The sequence below is a fragment of the Mugil cephalus genome, chromosome 13 (assembly GCF_022458985.1).
Source record: "Mugil cephalus isolate CIBA_MC_2020 chromosome 13, CIBA_Mcephalus_1.1, whole genome shotgun sequence".
In the NCBI taxonomy this organism is placed as follows: domain Eukaryota; kingdom Metazoa; phylum Chordata; class Actinopteri; order Mugiliformes; family Mugilidae; genus Mugil; species Mugil cephalus.
The window spans coordinates 9,318,681-9,334,610 of NC_061782.1; the positions used below are offsets into that span (position 1 = coordinate 9,318,681).

The following is a 15,930-nucleotide window of genomic DNA, read 5'->3' on the forward strand; positions in this document are numbered from 1 at the left end:
CTGTCAAAGCCAGCGGGGTCAATGATCAGATGCGTGTGACGTGCGCAGCTGCCGGTGTAATGTGGAGACTCCTCTCTCTTACGTGTCATTCACTACTGCCAATACCAGTTTTTTGTTAATTACCTCGAGCCTATACTATTCAGCTCCGAACGCCTGCAGGGTCTGCATTCAATTTCAGTAAACAAACAGGTTTGTTGGAGAGGTGTCGTTCTGGGGATACAAAAAAAAATCAAAAACATAAAGCTGAAATTCATCCCGCTTTCTGTTTTGTCGAGAGAGAGCTGTTGCCCTGTGATAATTAAGAACAGGTAAATAGCTGAGGGGGAAAAAAATGTCAGAAAATTAGCATTAGGGATCAAGTGATATTTTTACTTTCATAACAGCTGAAGGGGAAATCCAGACTGTAACATCTGCGACTCTCCTTAAATTTGTAAAATAGATTTTTAGGCTTAAAAAAAAAAAAAAGAAAAAAAAAAGCTGGTAATGGACGTATATTCCTGACATGCAAACAACAGCAACACTCCAAGTTCCCATTCGTTGTTCTGCCATCGTGGTCCTCTTCTCCCGTGAGCAGTTATGTCCTCGTCAGGATGGGATGTGCTACACATAAGTGACCACCGCCGACATCTCGTGCCCGGTTATTTTGCCGTGCCGCAGCGTGATCGAACTCCAGCCTCAACACATCATCTCATGGATAAAGCATTATTGTCTTCTTAACTGGAGTGCCTGATTGAACAGACACTTAAGCCTGGAGCATCTGCCAGAACTACTTAGACCTCCACTGGAGTTTTTTTTTTTTTTCCACATTTGTTTGCCTTCCAGCTGGAGCGGCTCTCATTTTTGTCTGAAACACAAAGGGATTTCTAGTATAAACTGTACGCCAGCATATTGTTTATTTTAAAGTTGTCAGTGTGAGGCAGCGAGTAGCGCGAGTCCTACTGTGTTTCAGACTGACAAGAAAACATTAACTATTGTGTGCGAGGCCAGGTGTTGTGTGCCAAAGACTGTGAGGTGAGAAAAGGTCAGCCTTGGACATCCTGACCTGATCCTTGTCTTCCGTCCTGTGGATAGAGCGTAGGAACCTACGCCTGACCTCAACATGGCCTCCTCTCCTAAATCGACTGCAGACACATCTGTCAGCGGCTGCTGATTGACCCTCTCTCAGACCTACAAAGAGCCCCACTGGAGAACGAGGGTGTTGGGTTTCTGTTATCTCAAGACCAGGGGGAATCTTTTGGCCCGTTCATCTTTTGTCCAGGCGGGATAGGTGCTCCCCTTTTCCCAAGGATGCGCTCCAGTCTGTCTGGCTGGTTTCACAGTGTTTAGACAACACACAGATTGTTTCCTACTTTGTGCTTCTTGATTTTGCCCGTTGCTAGCTAAAGTGCCTCTTTTTTTTTTTTTTTTTGGTCTGTTGACAATAAAGCTTTAAAGTTGAGGGCGTACTTGGTCTTGTTCTTCATCAGACTGTCCAGAGCCCAGTTTTTGTCTCTTGTGACGAGCATTAGACCCAGTAATTGATTCACTTTTTTTGCCCATGCTGTGATCAATAGATGGGGCTTGAGTTGACAGCATGTGGTGTCCTACTTTCTGGACTGTCTTCCGTAACACATGGATCCAGTCTGATTTGAGCCCTGTGAGGAAGGTGTTTGTTTTAACGTCCTCAATTTCCAACTTATTCGCCACTTAGGCTCAGCGTTCGCCGAAAAGCGTTTGTGAAATACAACAGACCCCAGAACTGCTCAGGGGCCCACGGGGGAAATATGGAGACTGATTTCCCCTCATATCCCCTTCCCTGCTTTGACTGGAATTCATTATTGATAGGCTTTCTGTGTTTTTTAACCAATGCCAAATTAAGGGGAACATGTAAAAGGCTGCTGCCAAAACCCCCGCTTTGTTTTTCATTTACCTTCTGCTTTATTTGCATATTCATCCTCTACATGCAATCAGCAGCGATCTTTGCTGCGGGCCTTTCATCTCTGCTTTGCCGTCCTGACAGGCAGCTTTTCAGCCTCGCAACAGTTTAACTACGATTTGCGGATGAGAGGTGCTGCTGGTTGTGTTAAGAGTATTCATAGTTTTTGATTCGCAGAGGATGTAATGTGTGTGACAGGGATAAAAAGAGGGTTTTACAGGGAAAAAAAAAAAAATCTAAATCAGTGAAAGGGTAAACATCCACGGGTGTTGGATTTCATTAGCATGGGTTTGTGTTAATGTAAATGCAGGCATCGCGGTATTGCCCATAACGGCTGGCAGCTTGTTTCATGTTTATGCATGTGAATGCAGACGCCGGTTACATGAAACAGGCATTTGCCACCAGGGCCACGCGGTAAGCTACTAATCTTTTCTGATGCAGATCCCAGATGTTGAGTGATAGCCTGACCCCTTCATCTCTCGGGACTCTGATGTAGACCAGAGAAAGAAAAGACCCAAAAAACAACGGAGACTAAAGGAGCTGACATCCTGCTGCTCAGGCAGGCCCGGGGCCTCGGTCAGTAGTCATTTGCGCCATGTGTTTGTGGAAGAATGACAAGCCATGCAAAAAGCTCCGTCGGCTGTTTTTCCCCTCTTGCCTTTTGTTTTCTTTGGTAGTTTTTGTGGTCGCCGTTGTGTTGTCTGCAGCGGCGCAGGAACTCGGGGATGAGCGAGCTCTGTAAAGAAGGTAGAGGGGGGTAGGAGCTGACTTGTCAACCTCAGGACCTCCCATAGGTTAATGACCCCCAAACACAATGCTCTGTGATCAGATTAGATAGAGCACTCTCCCCCCACCGCCTTAATCAGCACAATAAGGGGATAAAAGATGGAATTAGCATACAGTGTTTTCACAGTCTAGCATACATCTCTAATGTAGCTAATTGAAGCTCTTCTCTTGTGCTTTGTAACTGGTTTACTATTTCTGCACTAAATCTGTAATTAGCCAACTTAGCATCTTTTCACCAGCCTCACCTAAATGGCAGCATTTATCTTTACAATGGACTCCGCTCGCTTGCGTAAGTGCTGACAGGACCTTAAAGACAAACGCGCAGCTGTCCCGATTCTTTACCTCAGCAGCACATTCCTTCGGTACATGGGCGACTTTAGCCTTTTCAGTTTAGGGATTTTTCGGTGTCTCGCGAAGGGGTCGGCGAGGGTTTAGCGCTGTAAGGAGAGGAAGTGTAGTTTAATGTTATCTAGTGAAGCAAACCGAGTATTTGCAGCTCCGGATGAGATAAGATAGATTATACAATACCTCTTGGTCCGTAATGGCCCTGTTGATTGGAGCGCATACAGGAAGTGTGCTTCTTAGGCAACAGCGTTTTTGAGTGAGGGTGGCAACGCCGCAGAAGGGAGGTCTTGTCACACAGAGCTGCCATCACCGTGATCAAAGTGTTCACTTATCTGTGCCAAACACCGACTCCGACTTTGTATTCTCTGTGATCTGGATCACTTTGTTTACTCTCACGAGTCAAAATCTAAAAATTGCCCTTTTTTAATGATTGCTCAACCCTTTTTTTTTTTTTCCTGCTGCCGAACACAATGAGTAACTGCTAGGGAAGTACAAAAGCAATGAGACATTCTTATATGTTCATGAGCTTTAGAGCAAACTTGGCAGCCCCAGTGCGCTCAACTTGGAGCTGACGCTTCAATCACCTGCTTAAAATACATTCTCATTATCCACTTCCACACTTGTGTTCGGTTGTCTGGAGTGAAATGACTCGGTATGCGCCATTATGTTGTTAGCTGTCAGAACCTGGTAGAGGGATGTTGACATTTCGCGGCTGCGAGGAGGTCTCTTCGCTTTAAGCCATTGTTAAAACCCGAAGGAGCTGGAGCTACTTAACTGGCCTTAAGTGCCGCCTCGGGGGGTTTTCAGGTAACACCTCCAACTGTCCCGTCAAAAAGGAGGCGTCCATACCTCAGCGTCTGACACCGGCGCTTCGGCAGTCGTGCTGGGTAGCTTGGATATCGGATGTCTTACTCCTCCGCAGCCGGGAGCCACACTTGAAGGGAGGCTATAGAAAGCGTTGAGAGGGGAATAAAAGGACAGGTTGAGATGAGGGGACGTTTATGAGCCTCCTGAAAGAAATATTTGTGGACGAGACGCCCACCTATTAGCGCCAGAGCGCAAGGTGCTTGTGGTGGAGTTGCGAACGACGCGTTTTTATGTATAACCGGGGGTAACCGGAGTAGATCCTCTTTATCTGTCTCTGTTGCTGGGTTGTGTCTGAGGTTAACCTTCAGCGTGAAGAGGTGTATATTAGGTTGGTGGCGTTGAGGTGTGGGAGGATAAAATTAGTTACGCTGCGGGTATGCTTACCGTATACACTACAAAGCTAGGAAAGTGACTCATTATCTCCCACTTATTTCCATTTAAATGAGTTTATTCAAAATCTAATAAATATAGCGCGGAAAAGATCTCTCTTCCTTTAAGGCTAATTAGCTACATTTTGACAAAAATCCGGTCATTGATATAAAGGCTGTGCTTCTGCAGACATGGTTTTAGTCATGTCATTTAGCTAAAATGTTGATCTAGAAAAGAAGCTGCGGAAGATGAAGAATAGGAAACATTATTCTCTCAAACATCACGTGCGTACGTCTCGTACTACACCCATCCTTCCTCCGGTTTCGGCGAACAACGAACGATAAAGACCGAGCCGTGACATTTCGCAGGCCGGTAAGATCCCCTTCAGAAGATGACCCATCAAAGACGACCAGGAACAGTTAGAGGAAGTCGACGAGCAAATCGTAGACGGAGGAGATGGGTAGGTGTGTTGAGTAAATAGAAGTGGCGTCATTACGGTCGACATCAATCACGCAGGCAATAACAGAGATGTGAATTTATACGCGGAGAGATAGGAGAAAACACCGGGGGCAGGAGCTGCCAGACTTTGGCAACCACTGATGCTGTCTCGGAGTTGGTGTGAAAATGGCTGCGATTTGAAATGGAAATGGTCCCTTTTTCGCTGGTGGGTGTTATTGGTGAACAGTCTTTGTGTAGATTGAACTGTAGCTGCCCGCATCAAGTTTCTGCATAACATTACAATAGACTCTGAACAATGGCTTCTTCTCTTTGCGAAGGTCACAGTTAATGTGGAAAATGTCACATTTTCCTATTTGGGAGCGAATGCCATTGTTAATATCACCATTTAAGCATTTTATATTTATGTGTGAGGCCCTTTTTGCTTCTCCGTACATTATTGTCAGGATTCTTTCATGTACTGTAACTAATGGCGTGAACAACTGCAAACAAAAGGCATACTCTTCGTTTTTTTGGCTGCAACAGCACAGATGCCGCAGTGCTCTAACTAGGTTCCCAATTTGTAAATAGTTTTGCATTTAATTCCACTTTTTTTTAAAAAAAAAAATCTCTCCATAACTTTGTCTCTCTGCAGCACCAGCGACCCAATTCTCCCACTGTGATCATTAAAATTTCATTAGCACATTATCGTTATCATTTCCCCCTACCCATACAGATCACCTGAGTATCTGCTCCGACGAGTAACCGCACACAAATCCCACACGCAATTTCCCCAAAACTATTTTTCCGCGCTGACGTTCGGTTTTGTTTTGAGTTTGAATTCCTCCGCGTAGTTTGTTAAGGGTTGAGCCAAAATTCTGCCAAATCCATTAAAGTTCAGTGTACTGTGCGGCAGCAGCAGCATCGGCAGCAGCCGCCCCCGGCTCTCTCAGGATGGGGAAACCCCAGAGGAGGCTCCATTTAACCCCTTAGGATTAGCGCTCATGCCTGCTTTAGCAATGGTAAAAGGGAAAGAGTCTCAGCGCATAGAGTCAATAGGGACTGAGGCGTGCTCTGCTGGCTTCCCACACGCAGAAAAAAAAAAAAAATGGGCAAAAAAAAAGTGAAGCTGCAGCTCTGACTTGAATAAGGCAAGATGTTTGCCTGGACCCTGCTTTACCATTTGCCCTTCCTTCACAGGACATTACCAGAGCAAAAACACCGAGTCTGTAATCTCAACAATATATTCAAAGCTAGTATGTGGAGCTTGCCATGAATATTTTGTCTGCATCAGTTAGTCCGGTTTAAATGGGAGGAAGATCGCTACATTTGTGCGTGGTTTTCTATTCCTTCTCCGAGCCCAGCATCCCGATATAAAAATAGATATGTTTTACTTGCTGAGTTGAGTATTTGGACTGTGTTTACCCCTGGCCTGCTTCTTTAATCATCTACGCTGAGTGGACTCAGTCTGGCAGTCTGGTGGTATTTGCTTATGAGCAGTTTTTTTTTTTTTTTTTTACACATATCTTCCTCACTTTCTCTGTTTCATGATAAATATTCTCCCCATCTATCAGATGACGTAGCCGTCCTGTGTGTTGAGAGTCTGTACCTCTGGCTGGCGGAGACGAGGTGTGGAGACGGTCCGGTGCGGTGTCAGAGGGCACGGCCTCTCTCACAGGGGTCCCCGGCAAAGTCGGGCCTCCTCGTGTTGACTTTAGCCGTTGGCTGACATTCCCTTGTGTTTGTCTAGGCTTTCATCCCCGCTCTCTTCAAACAAACTCCCGACAACTGAAAACACATTCTCTCACCGTAACTCTCAGCAAAGCGCACACACACACACTAACGCGCGCGCGCACACACAAGGCGACACATGGATGGACTTCGATTTGACTTCATAGCAACAGGTGAGCCCCCGGAGCGGAGTCGTAGCCACGGCAGCTGTATTATGTGTTTCCAGGGCAGTTCTTGTAAAAATGACACTGGGCTTTTAAGTCTGAATGCATTAGCAGCTGCTCGTAACGTGGCGTGATATCTGTGTCCAGCAGCGTCTCCTGCTGCCTGAGAATAGCAGACGGATCTTTCTGCTTATTAAGCTCGTTCTGGATGAGACGGAAAATGTTCGTCCGCCAGTTGTCACATAAATAATTGTCGTCTCTCAAAGCTATATGTCACCGCGTTATGAGTTAAACACCCCCAGACAAACAGTTAATTGATCTAATTCTCCCCTCAGGTGGCATTAAAAAATAAAGCGCGGGGAGGCGGCGGGGTTCAACAAGATGACATCATTAAAAGAGCAGCGGTGGAGAGCGATGCGAAAACACGCTCTGGAAAAATAAGATTTCCAGCTGTTTTCATACAGGTGAATGGAAACAGTTCTTACGATTATGCAAAATGATCGCGGTTAAATTTAATAATTGGTATCAGGCGGCAACGTAATTATCGTGGAAGGCCTCGAGACTGCCGGAGAGAAGCACCAGAGGACAGGTAATGTATTTGATTCTAAAAAGAGGGGAGAGAAAAAAAAAAAAAAAAAAACAGCTGTGTCTTCACATATGGCCTTGCTACTCCGTTCGTGTACGGCAGCCGCCAGGAGTTTATCTGCCACTCAAGCAAGAAGAGCGTCTTCTCCCAGTGTGGATTGCCGTCTGCGTGGAAGGCTTCCCAGCCTGACAAGTTTCACGCCTGCGCCGGCGCCACAGAGGTGCCGGAGGAGGAGCAGAGGAAGGCAGGGTGTCGGGTTGGTGGCGGCGGGGGTGTGGGCTGGGAGTGACATCACAACCGCAGAAAGGGAGAGTGTTAACGTCGCGCTGCGGCTGCAACCCGGAGAAGCGAGAGCTCTGGAAACCAGGTGCAATCCACACCTGCGTGTGTTCCTTCCACCTTGCTTAATTAGAGTTCAGTATCCTCCTAATGAATATCCTCGCTCTTGTCTCTCCTGTGTTTGTGTGTGTGTGTGTGTGTGTGTGGGAGGCGATGGGCTCAATTGGGAATTATCTAGCATTCCCCGGAGAAAGCCTCCTTTTACTCCTCTCTGTTTATCCACAAGAACATACTCACTTCTGTGTCGGCTGCGAAAGACTCGACGTGTCGTCGCTGATCCCCTGATCTATTGTTAAAGTTGATTCCGTGCGAATGTTTCTGCACATTTTTTCATTTATTTATTTATTTTTTTTCCCCGTCGTGATCTCAGACTATATTGAGTTAGTAATTAATGCCTGCCATGAGTGTGTTACAGTTGCGTAGTCAGACTGCTTTCACTCTGGTTTGCTGTGCCAGCAGGAGATTCTCATTCTTGCGCCGCGCGGGGAGACATAGCTCTTTTCTGCCTCCACATCTTGGAGTGGGTTGGCGGGGATCAGTCACATCATTCATCAGATCTGAAGCCGAGTGTCAGAAGTAATACGAAAATATTCACTCCTTCCTTTACTGTAGTGTAACATCGTGCTGTATGATGCTCCGTCGACTTCTGGGTTATAATTGGGGCTAAGGCTGCTGAACCCCCGCTTGTTTCTTCTGAATGCGGTGACACAGACTCCTCCATAGAGACTCGGCGTGTGCTTTTTTTTCTCCCCCCCCTCATATCCTGACAGGCGTTTGAGGCTTCTCACATATCCAGCTGTCAGTTTACCTGTGCCTCCCTTTATGTCTGTTTTTGTCAGTGCAAGGCTTGTGTGTGTGTGTGTGGCTGTAGAGATACAAGTGTCACAGATCAGTTTACGCCACATATGGTCTGCTAATTTCTCTGCTCGCGGTGTCAGTGAGCTACAACACGAGAAAAGATTTCTCGCGGCGTCTCCCTGGATCATATTCAGCGGCGGCAGCCTGAGGTTCAAAAGTCAAAGAAGTTCTTTTATTATTAGTCTCATGCAACGAGTTCGGGCCTCCACCTCTGATTGCTGCCGCTGACTCGCGCGTCACGTGTCCCGCTGACCTTGCCCCTTTGCGTTGAGCAAACTCGCCTCTTTTGTTCGTTCGGCCACGTTGCCGTGGCAACTGAGATAAATCAAAGCAAACAAACAGCTTGGACTTCCCACCTCCGGGAAAAAAAAAAAGTCCACACACGGCGCGAGTGCGCTGCCGCTCGTGCGGCATCTTATGTTTTTGATTGCTGTCTGGATACGAATAAGATGACCCAGTATCACCCAGTAATCCAGGAATCTCTTTACCCCCTAATACACAGCGCCTCTGTGACACACTTTGACTGCTAAACATCTTTCTGTGGATGCACGAGTAGCTCTGTGATGCAGTGTCTGTATCATATCTGAAAAAAGAACATTTGTTTATTCAAGTTTTTTTTTCCAGCAGTCCCACTTAAAAGGATCTTTCCCCTTAATCACAGGCTGAGCCTGAGAGTTGCGTGCATCACATTAACTACAGCACCACGCACAAGGTTAAACGCACATAAGGAATTAAAAGAGGCAAATTTCCCCAGCGCAAGTTTTTATTTTGTTAATGCATTTGGAATTAAAAGTCCAAACACTCGACTAAAAGGGGTACTTCTCGCCACATATAAACTGATTTATTTATTTTTGTATAATGGGTTTTTTTTTTCCTAAAAGATGTTATTCTTGGTAACAACCCTCCCACATTGTTTATTTGCACCCCTAATAGGGTTCATGTAGTTAAAAATGAAGTGCCTCTAAATTTTAAGCCTTCGTAAATGTTTATTGTACCGCTTATATAAAAAAAAAGTTTTTATTTGAGCAGATGTAAAAATGTGTCCAGAGCTATAAACTCCCGACAATGATTGTCAATCTCGGAGATAAACAGTTCAACTGCAAAACAAGTTTTAGATTCTGCGGCCGTGCGCGGCGCAAAGGAACTGGGGACACGCTTATTCTTTGAGACGATTGTTTTCCAACTCGCTGCTGCTGCTGTCCGTCACTGCTGCCACCACGAGGAGATCACAACAGAGCTTTTGGGCTCCCTCTCCCGTAGGACGCCAGATATCATGTAAATGTTGCAGCACATTCCCTGTTTGAAAGGGCTACATGAGTTACTTTGGCCTGGATACGGTTCCCTCTGTTTCTCTGTCTTATAAACTCACTACGGTTTGGTTTTCTTATCAGAAAATTAATCTAAAGCCACTTCTAAATATAATTACGTTACATTTCTATTCAGATCGAGATAGAGTGGCATTTTTATTCCCTTGTATTGAATTGTGCGTCTGCATCAGTGATACTATGTGCAGACAGAGAGAGAGAAAGAGAGAGAGACAGTATTTCAAATACATATGTAGAATTTTTGTAGCCTGCGGACCATCTCTTAAGTACCGACCACTTTCAGTATAGCTGATCACAAAACGGTGCGACTAAGAGGTGTGGTGAAGATGGAAAGGTCTGAAAATGAAGCAGCAGAACGAGAAGACTTGACCAAAAAAAAAAAAAGGCGTTTTTTTGAGGGTGACCAGGCATCCCCAGTTTCTGGGGACAGTACCCATTTTGGATGACCTGTCTCCTGGTTAAAGCGGTCCCTGAAATGTCCCCCCAATTTTAGCTTTTTATGAATGGGGGAGAAAAAAATGGTTGCGCGCAGACTACGATTATTACGGTAGCCGGTCGCGCTGCCATTCACATTACAGACGTTACAGACATTATACATATGGCAGTTTCAAAAGTTACATGGCTATATTATTATTATTATTGATATATGCAATAGTTTCTTCTTCGTTCTTTTTCTTTACAACTGTCCTGCCCAGGCTCAGAGATTGTGCATAATATTATTCAAATTTATTAAAAAACAAACAAAAAAAAACATAAATCTTTGCTTTTCTCATAAAGTCGGGTCAAGATATATGCAGTCTAACTTTAATGACAAACCCTTTAGTGTTCAGCGGGCCTTTCAAGTTTTCAAAAGTACAGTTTTGTGTGTTCGCCGTCCACATTAATTCCACCAGGATTCACTTTGAAATCGCGGAAGAGACACCTTTTTCTCATTAGCTCGTCAGTGTTGGTGGCGCATCTGCAGGTGCGTCTGTGTCTTTGCGGTGGCCGCGGTGAGACTGCCTGTGGGACTGTAATTGCTAATTTAGGTAAAGAGTGGCGAAAACAAACAGAGCGGGAATCGCCGGAATGATCAGATGATAGCTTTCCCCAGCTGCTTCTGGTCCTAATCCGCTCAGGTAATACTTCTCAAACCTGTTGAGTCCATACAAGCGATTGAATTTCAATGCATCCCTGATGAGATGGGGAGGGGGGGCTAAAAAAACAAAAAACAACCTACCTTAGCACTTAAATGGATTGGCTAGCAGATGCTCGGTCAAAGTGACGGGTGATAAGTGCTTTGGCAAGCTGTAAGTGAAACCTTTATGCATGTTTTGCTGTATGTAGCTGCCCATCCTTCATGATGCCGCTCATTTCCAGCGCCTCTCGGAGCATTTCCTCGGCTACAGACAAAGCAGCACTCTCCGTCTGATAAACACCTGTGACCTTTCAGATGAAGTCGTCCGTTTATTGAAGAGACTAGAAGACAACATGTCTGCTTCACAAGGTGTTGTGTGGAACAAAAAAAAGAAAAGAAGAATAAAAAAAAGAAACTCTTCTGTTGCTTCTGGTGCTTCATTAGTACCGACCCTTCTGGTGTCATATGCAAATTTCTTGCTGAAATGGCTTTTAGTTTGTACTTGCAAAGATAATAATTTCCGTCAAAGGCTCTTGCATGCGTTTGATAGCGCGAATGGGAAAAAATAAGTCAGATTTAAGTTGGTGCCAAGTATCATTCTGTTCAGCCAACCATTAAAAAGAATCTTTTTTTCTGACTTGTCGCTAATTTGTGGCCGGCCCAGCTTGTATGCACGAGAAGGGTTGAATGCAGTCCTTTATCATTCTAGTGGTACAGCTTTACAGCGCATACGCTCGCATACAGTCGGTTTCACACTCTGGATCTGCCTCAGGAAGACGGACGTGAAGAATGGGCTGCATTTTATTCTAACTGCTGAATTCTCTTCATTAGAATAGAATGGGAAGAATGGAAAACCGCAAACAAATTTACACCTCATATGGAGCGATTGTCAGTCAGGATAGCGCTTACTCCGAAAGAACAAAACACAACAACACATCTAGTTACAAGTTCTGCGGCTCTAATTTTTCAAGTGTAGTTAGCCGTAATCTTCCTACTCAAACAACCTCATGCCGAATAAATAGTGACCATCATTATTCCTTTTATCTGTAATTTGCCTGGTTGCAGAAATGGCTCGTTTGAAATCACACCACTTTTACAAAGGGCCATTTTATCATCACCTTTCTCTGTGTGTTTGCCGTAGCACCGACGAGCTACGCGGTGCATGGGCAGCGGCTTAAGCTTGGCCGGTATTTAGCCCGTCGCGTATCGTAATTTGAAGCCCACTAATTGGAGTCCAGGGGAGAATCTCTGAGAGCGCTCTCGATGTACTGCCCCGCGATTGTCTGAAGGTCAGAGGTCAGCTCAGAGATTTGCATGCAAGTCCTGTGACAGAAATAAAAAAGCGTTTAAGCCGAGCGTTTTTCGTTTAAAGCCGCAGCCGGAGCAGTTGGAATGCTGTGCAATATCTCTTCGTGCCCCGCGCAAAGTGGCCTCAGCCACCTTCAATTATTCCCCTCCTCACTTCATCTCCCCGTATGCATTTTTCATCCGTGTGGATAAGGAACAGCCTGTTCTTTTCAGCCGAGACCGTTCGCATCAAAACGCATCTGTGCAAAATGGACGACTCAAGACACTATCCCAACATGTGAAATTGATGGCAATCAGTAAATTGCCATCTTAAGTGCAGTAGTAATGCATCAGTAATGTGCTGTGATCATAACCAGAGAGCTTTGGATCAGAGTAGCTAAGCCTATTGTCTCTGAGGACAAAGCAGGGATGGAGCAGGCATGGGTGACTATTCTAAGTCCTTTTGCCTCAGCTCACAGAGTTGAATTTCCCTGATGTAAAGGTCTAATCCCACCCTTTTCCCAGTCCAGCTCTTGCTCAGTCAGCCATCAGGTCTTCCCCTGCGCTTGCATGGCATCATTAGCCGAGGGTCTGTCCTACCCTCTCCTTAGCCCCCCTGTGAAGCCCCTGTTGCTCTTTTTTAAGAACGCTCACCGTTTCCAATAGCATTAACTCTTTGGCTTTTGGACTGTAAATCTCTAATACCAAAAACTTAAGGAGATTTCAATCCTCTTGAGCGGAGACGCATAAAACCTGGTGATGAGGCAGGCCATGCATGTGACTTCCCCACTTCAAAAGGCGGCACCGTCATTAAGAAAGAACGAAACTTTAAAGTCTTTAACCAACCTAATGTAGGCAAGGTTGCATTAACACTTAAAGAGAAGCGAGTTCTCTGAATGTCTTGCAGAAGGACAACAATCCCTCTTATTTACGAGGTATCCGGTGACCTGATAATAATAATAACCACTACATTTTCAAGTGCAATATTTAAATAGGACACGCAAACACAATATCTTGCTCTCGGTTTGTCTGTTTGGATATAATGTTCTTTACGGCAGAAAGGCATCGGCTCTCAGAAGGCATTAATTCTAAACAGAAATTGGATTTAACAGCAACATGTTCTTTCAGGATGATTAGGGCTGCAGCCAGGCATGGTGTCCTTCTACACTTGCCTGTTTAGTGCGGTATTATTAAGCCACGCTGAGCCTCCATGTTCACGTTCCCTTCCTCCGCTAAGTGTCTGTGGAATACTTCTTAACCTTGGGAATTTGCGAGATAAAAGTTCAGCTTTGAGGGTTCTCAAGGCATATATATATATATATATATTTATATATTTTTTTCCCACTGAAACGGCATGCCACCACGGACTGCTTAGGACTAAAAACAGAAAAGGTGATGTGTTTACAGTGGGCTGAGCTGATAATAGCCTGCTCATATTGGAGGTGGAACAAATGTCCTGTTGTACTAATTCACAATCTGGCCCTGAAGCATTATTTATGTAATGTAATCATTTGGGGAAACAAGGACACGGAGCCTGCTGATGGGTGACTGCACCAATACTCCTAAGAATATGGTGGAAGGTATTTAGTCATTAGCTAGCAGCGAAAGAAAAGCATTTTAATGTTAAGTACATTATTCATTGAAAGAAATCAGCCGGCATTAACAGATGTTTGTGGATAGTGGAACGTGTATATGACTCTCAGATCTTAAAATTCTTACACATCTGTTGCACGAGCACCATTGCTGCACATGGATTGCTTTGCGTCTTATTGCACTGTTATATTAAATCACGCGTTGCGCCAGGTTCGCGTCCCACAACTGTATATCCACGAGCCTCTTTTCATCTGAAAGTAATAGGAGTCCGACTGCAATCAGCTGTTTATCCAAAAGCTGATATGTTTATCGCTGCATGGGAAACGCTGGCCTCACGGTATCACTTCCATCTAAATGGAACCATCTGCATATGGAAATATTGCTAACAACGCTGTTGCTGGTGTAAGAAATTTGATAGCTTTTACATTACTGATATTTGCCGTATGAATAACAAATATGTTCTTACATGCAAAACGCTACCGTGTAATGTTTTTTTTCTAGGTCGTGTAAAGGCTTCTTATTGCTGGTGTAACAACCTCCCTGCCTTTCTTTGATAAAAAGAAAAAACACAACATAAAATAAACAACCACGTTCAATTTTCTTCCTGCTTTGCTCTGAGGATTCAGTAAGACCCAGTTAACAAAATTTCCACATGGAATAAAAAGGTCGGTAATATAATTCAGCACTTAGGTTTCCCTCACTGGGTGACCCAGTGGCAGATTGATTTGGGTTCACAACACAAAGGCAAAATAAGTGATTAAAAAAAAAAAAAAAGGTCTTCAAGTAGTCCCCTCACTGAGTAGAGCACTCTTTTGCCCATCATGCTTCTCCTTTTGGATTATTCCAAGCACAAACCCTGCTCCACTTCCCGACAAACCTCGAGCACGCGTTTGAGAAAACCGAACCCCGATGTGGCCTGACGAGGGGAAGGGTGGAAACGCTTCCAGTGTTGCCCCATTTTTGTCAAAATTTCTGCCGCGATTTCGGGAGGCAATTAAACTCAGAGGAAATAATTGAGCACGTCCTGCCAAAAATACCCAAGTGCAGCTTGAAAGATGACACAGAGTTGGGTAAACATGGAGGTTGATGGCTGGTATAGTTGTTAATTAGGGAGGATGTAATTATTCAGAAGTGGAGGGCAACTCTTGAAGTTGAACTCGTGACATTGCCACGTATCTTTGTGTACGGAGTTGTGACGCCTCCTTATGCTAAATTGTCTTACATAACCGTAACAACGCTGGTTGGTTCGGAGCTGTTTTCTATTCGTTGGTCGGGGAAAACGACTGCTAACCTTTACCCTGCAGAAGGCAAGATAGAGATGGTTAGAGTGTTTAAAATGCTGTGCAGAGATGTGATCATTCTATGTTACACACACATAGATCTGACCCTTGGTCCTCTACCAGATGTGTTGGAGTCACACTGAAAGCCTGCAAACTGTACGAAAAACTGGTATTGACTATTAGAATACACTATCTGCATGACCCTCGGTTAAGATACTCAATTATTACTGCGGCGCAATTCTACCAATCCATGGAAATGTGATTATATATATGACCATTGTTGTCTTAGTTTTTTCCCTTCCCTCTAAAAGTACAGCACATTGGCGAAATGTTTTTAAAAATAAAAAGATGTCGAGTCTCAAATGTCAAAAAGGATGACTCGCACTAGTAGTTGGTTTTGTTGTTTCAAAAATACAAAATATGGCATGAAAAAGGTACATATGGAAATGGCAGTTTTGGGTATATCATAGACTTAATCACCTATACCTCTTTTGTAATCTGCACAACCAGGAAGCTGCTGAGAATGCACACTGACCAGCTGCTTCCCTGCTGTTGTGTTGTGATGAGTCAGTGCATGTATACAGTTGTGATAAATCAGGCCCACACACTGGATTGTTGTCTTTACTCCTTATCTGAGGCACAGGCACCTAGGAATAAAGTTATTTTGTACTAAAGTTTAGCACCTATGGCAAATTAGCATTTTTTTAAACTTTTTGCAAACTTTAAAACTAAAGCTAAATTTTTTTCCCCCTTACTTTAAAAAAAACATACCATTTTGTTAGAGATGTGAGATTAAGTGCACTCATGGAGATGATGGAGGATGTATTTCTTTCAAAGTCACCGGAAATTGATTCATTACCGTGTCACGACTGTTCCAACCTCCCAAAGTGGAAACAATATGAAACAGTTACGCAGAATAAACGGAGTCCAGGC

At 44.4% G+C, this 15,930-nt stretch overlaps 1 protein-coding gene across 3 annotated transcripts in view; it reads left to right on the forward strand.

The window, feature by feature from the left end:
* Positions 1-15,930, forward strand: part of macrod2 (mono-ADP ribosylhydrolase 2) — a 396,798-nt gene that overhangs the window by 80,369 nt on the left and 300,499 nt on the right. The gene's annotated exons all lie outside the window — the stretch shown is intronic.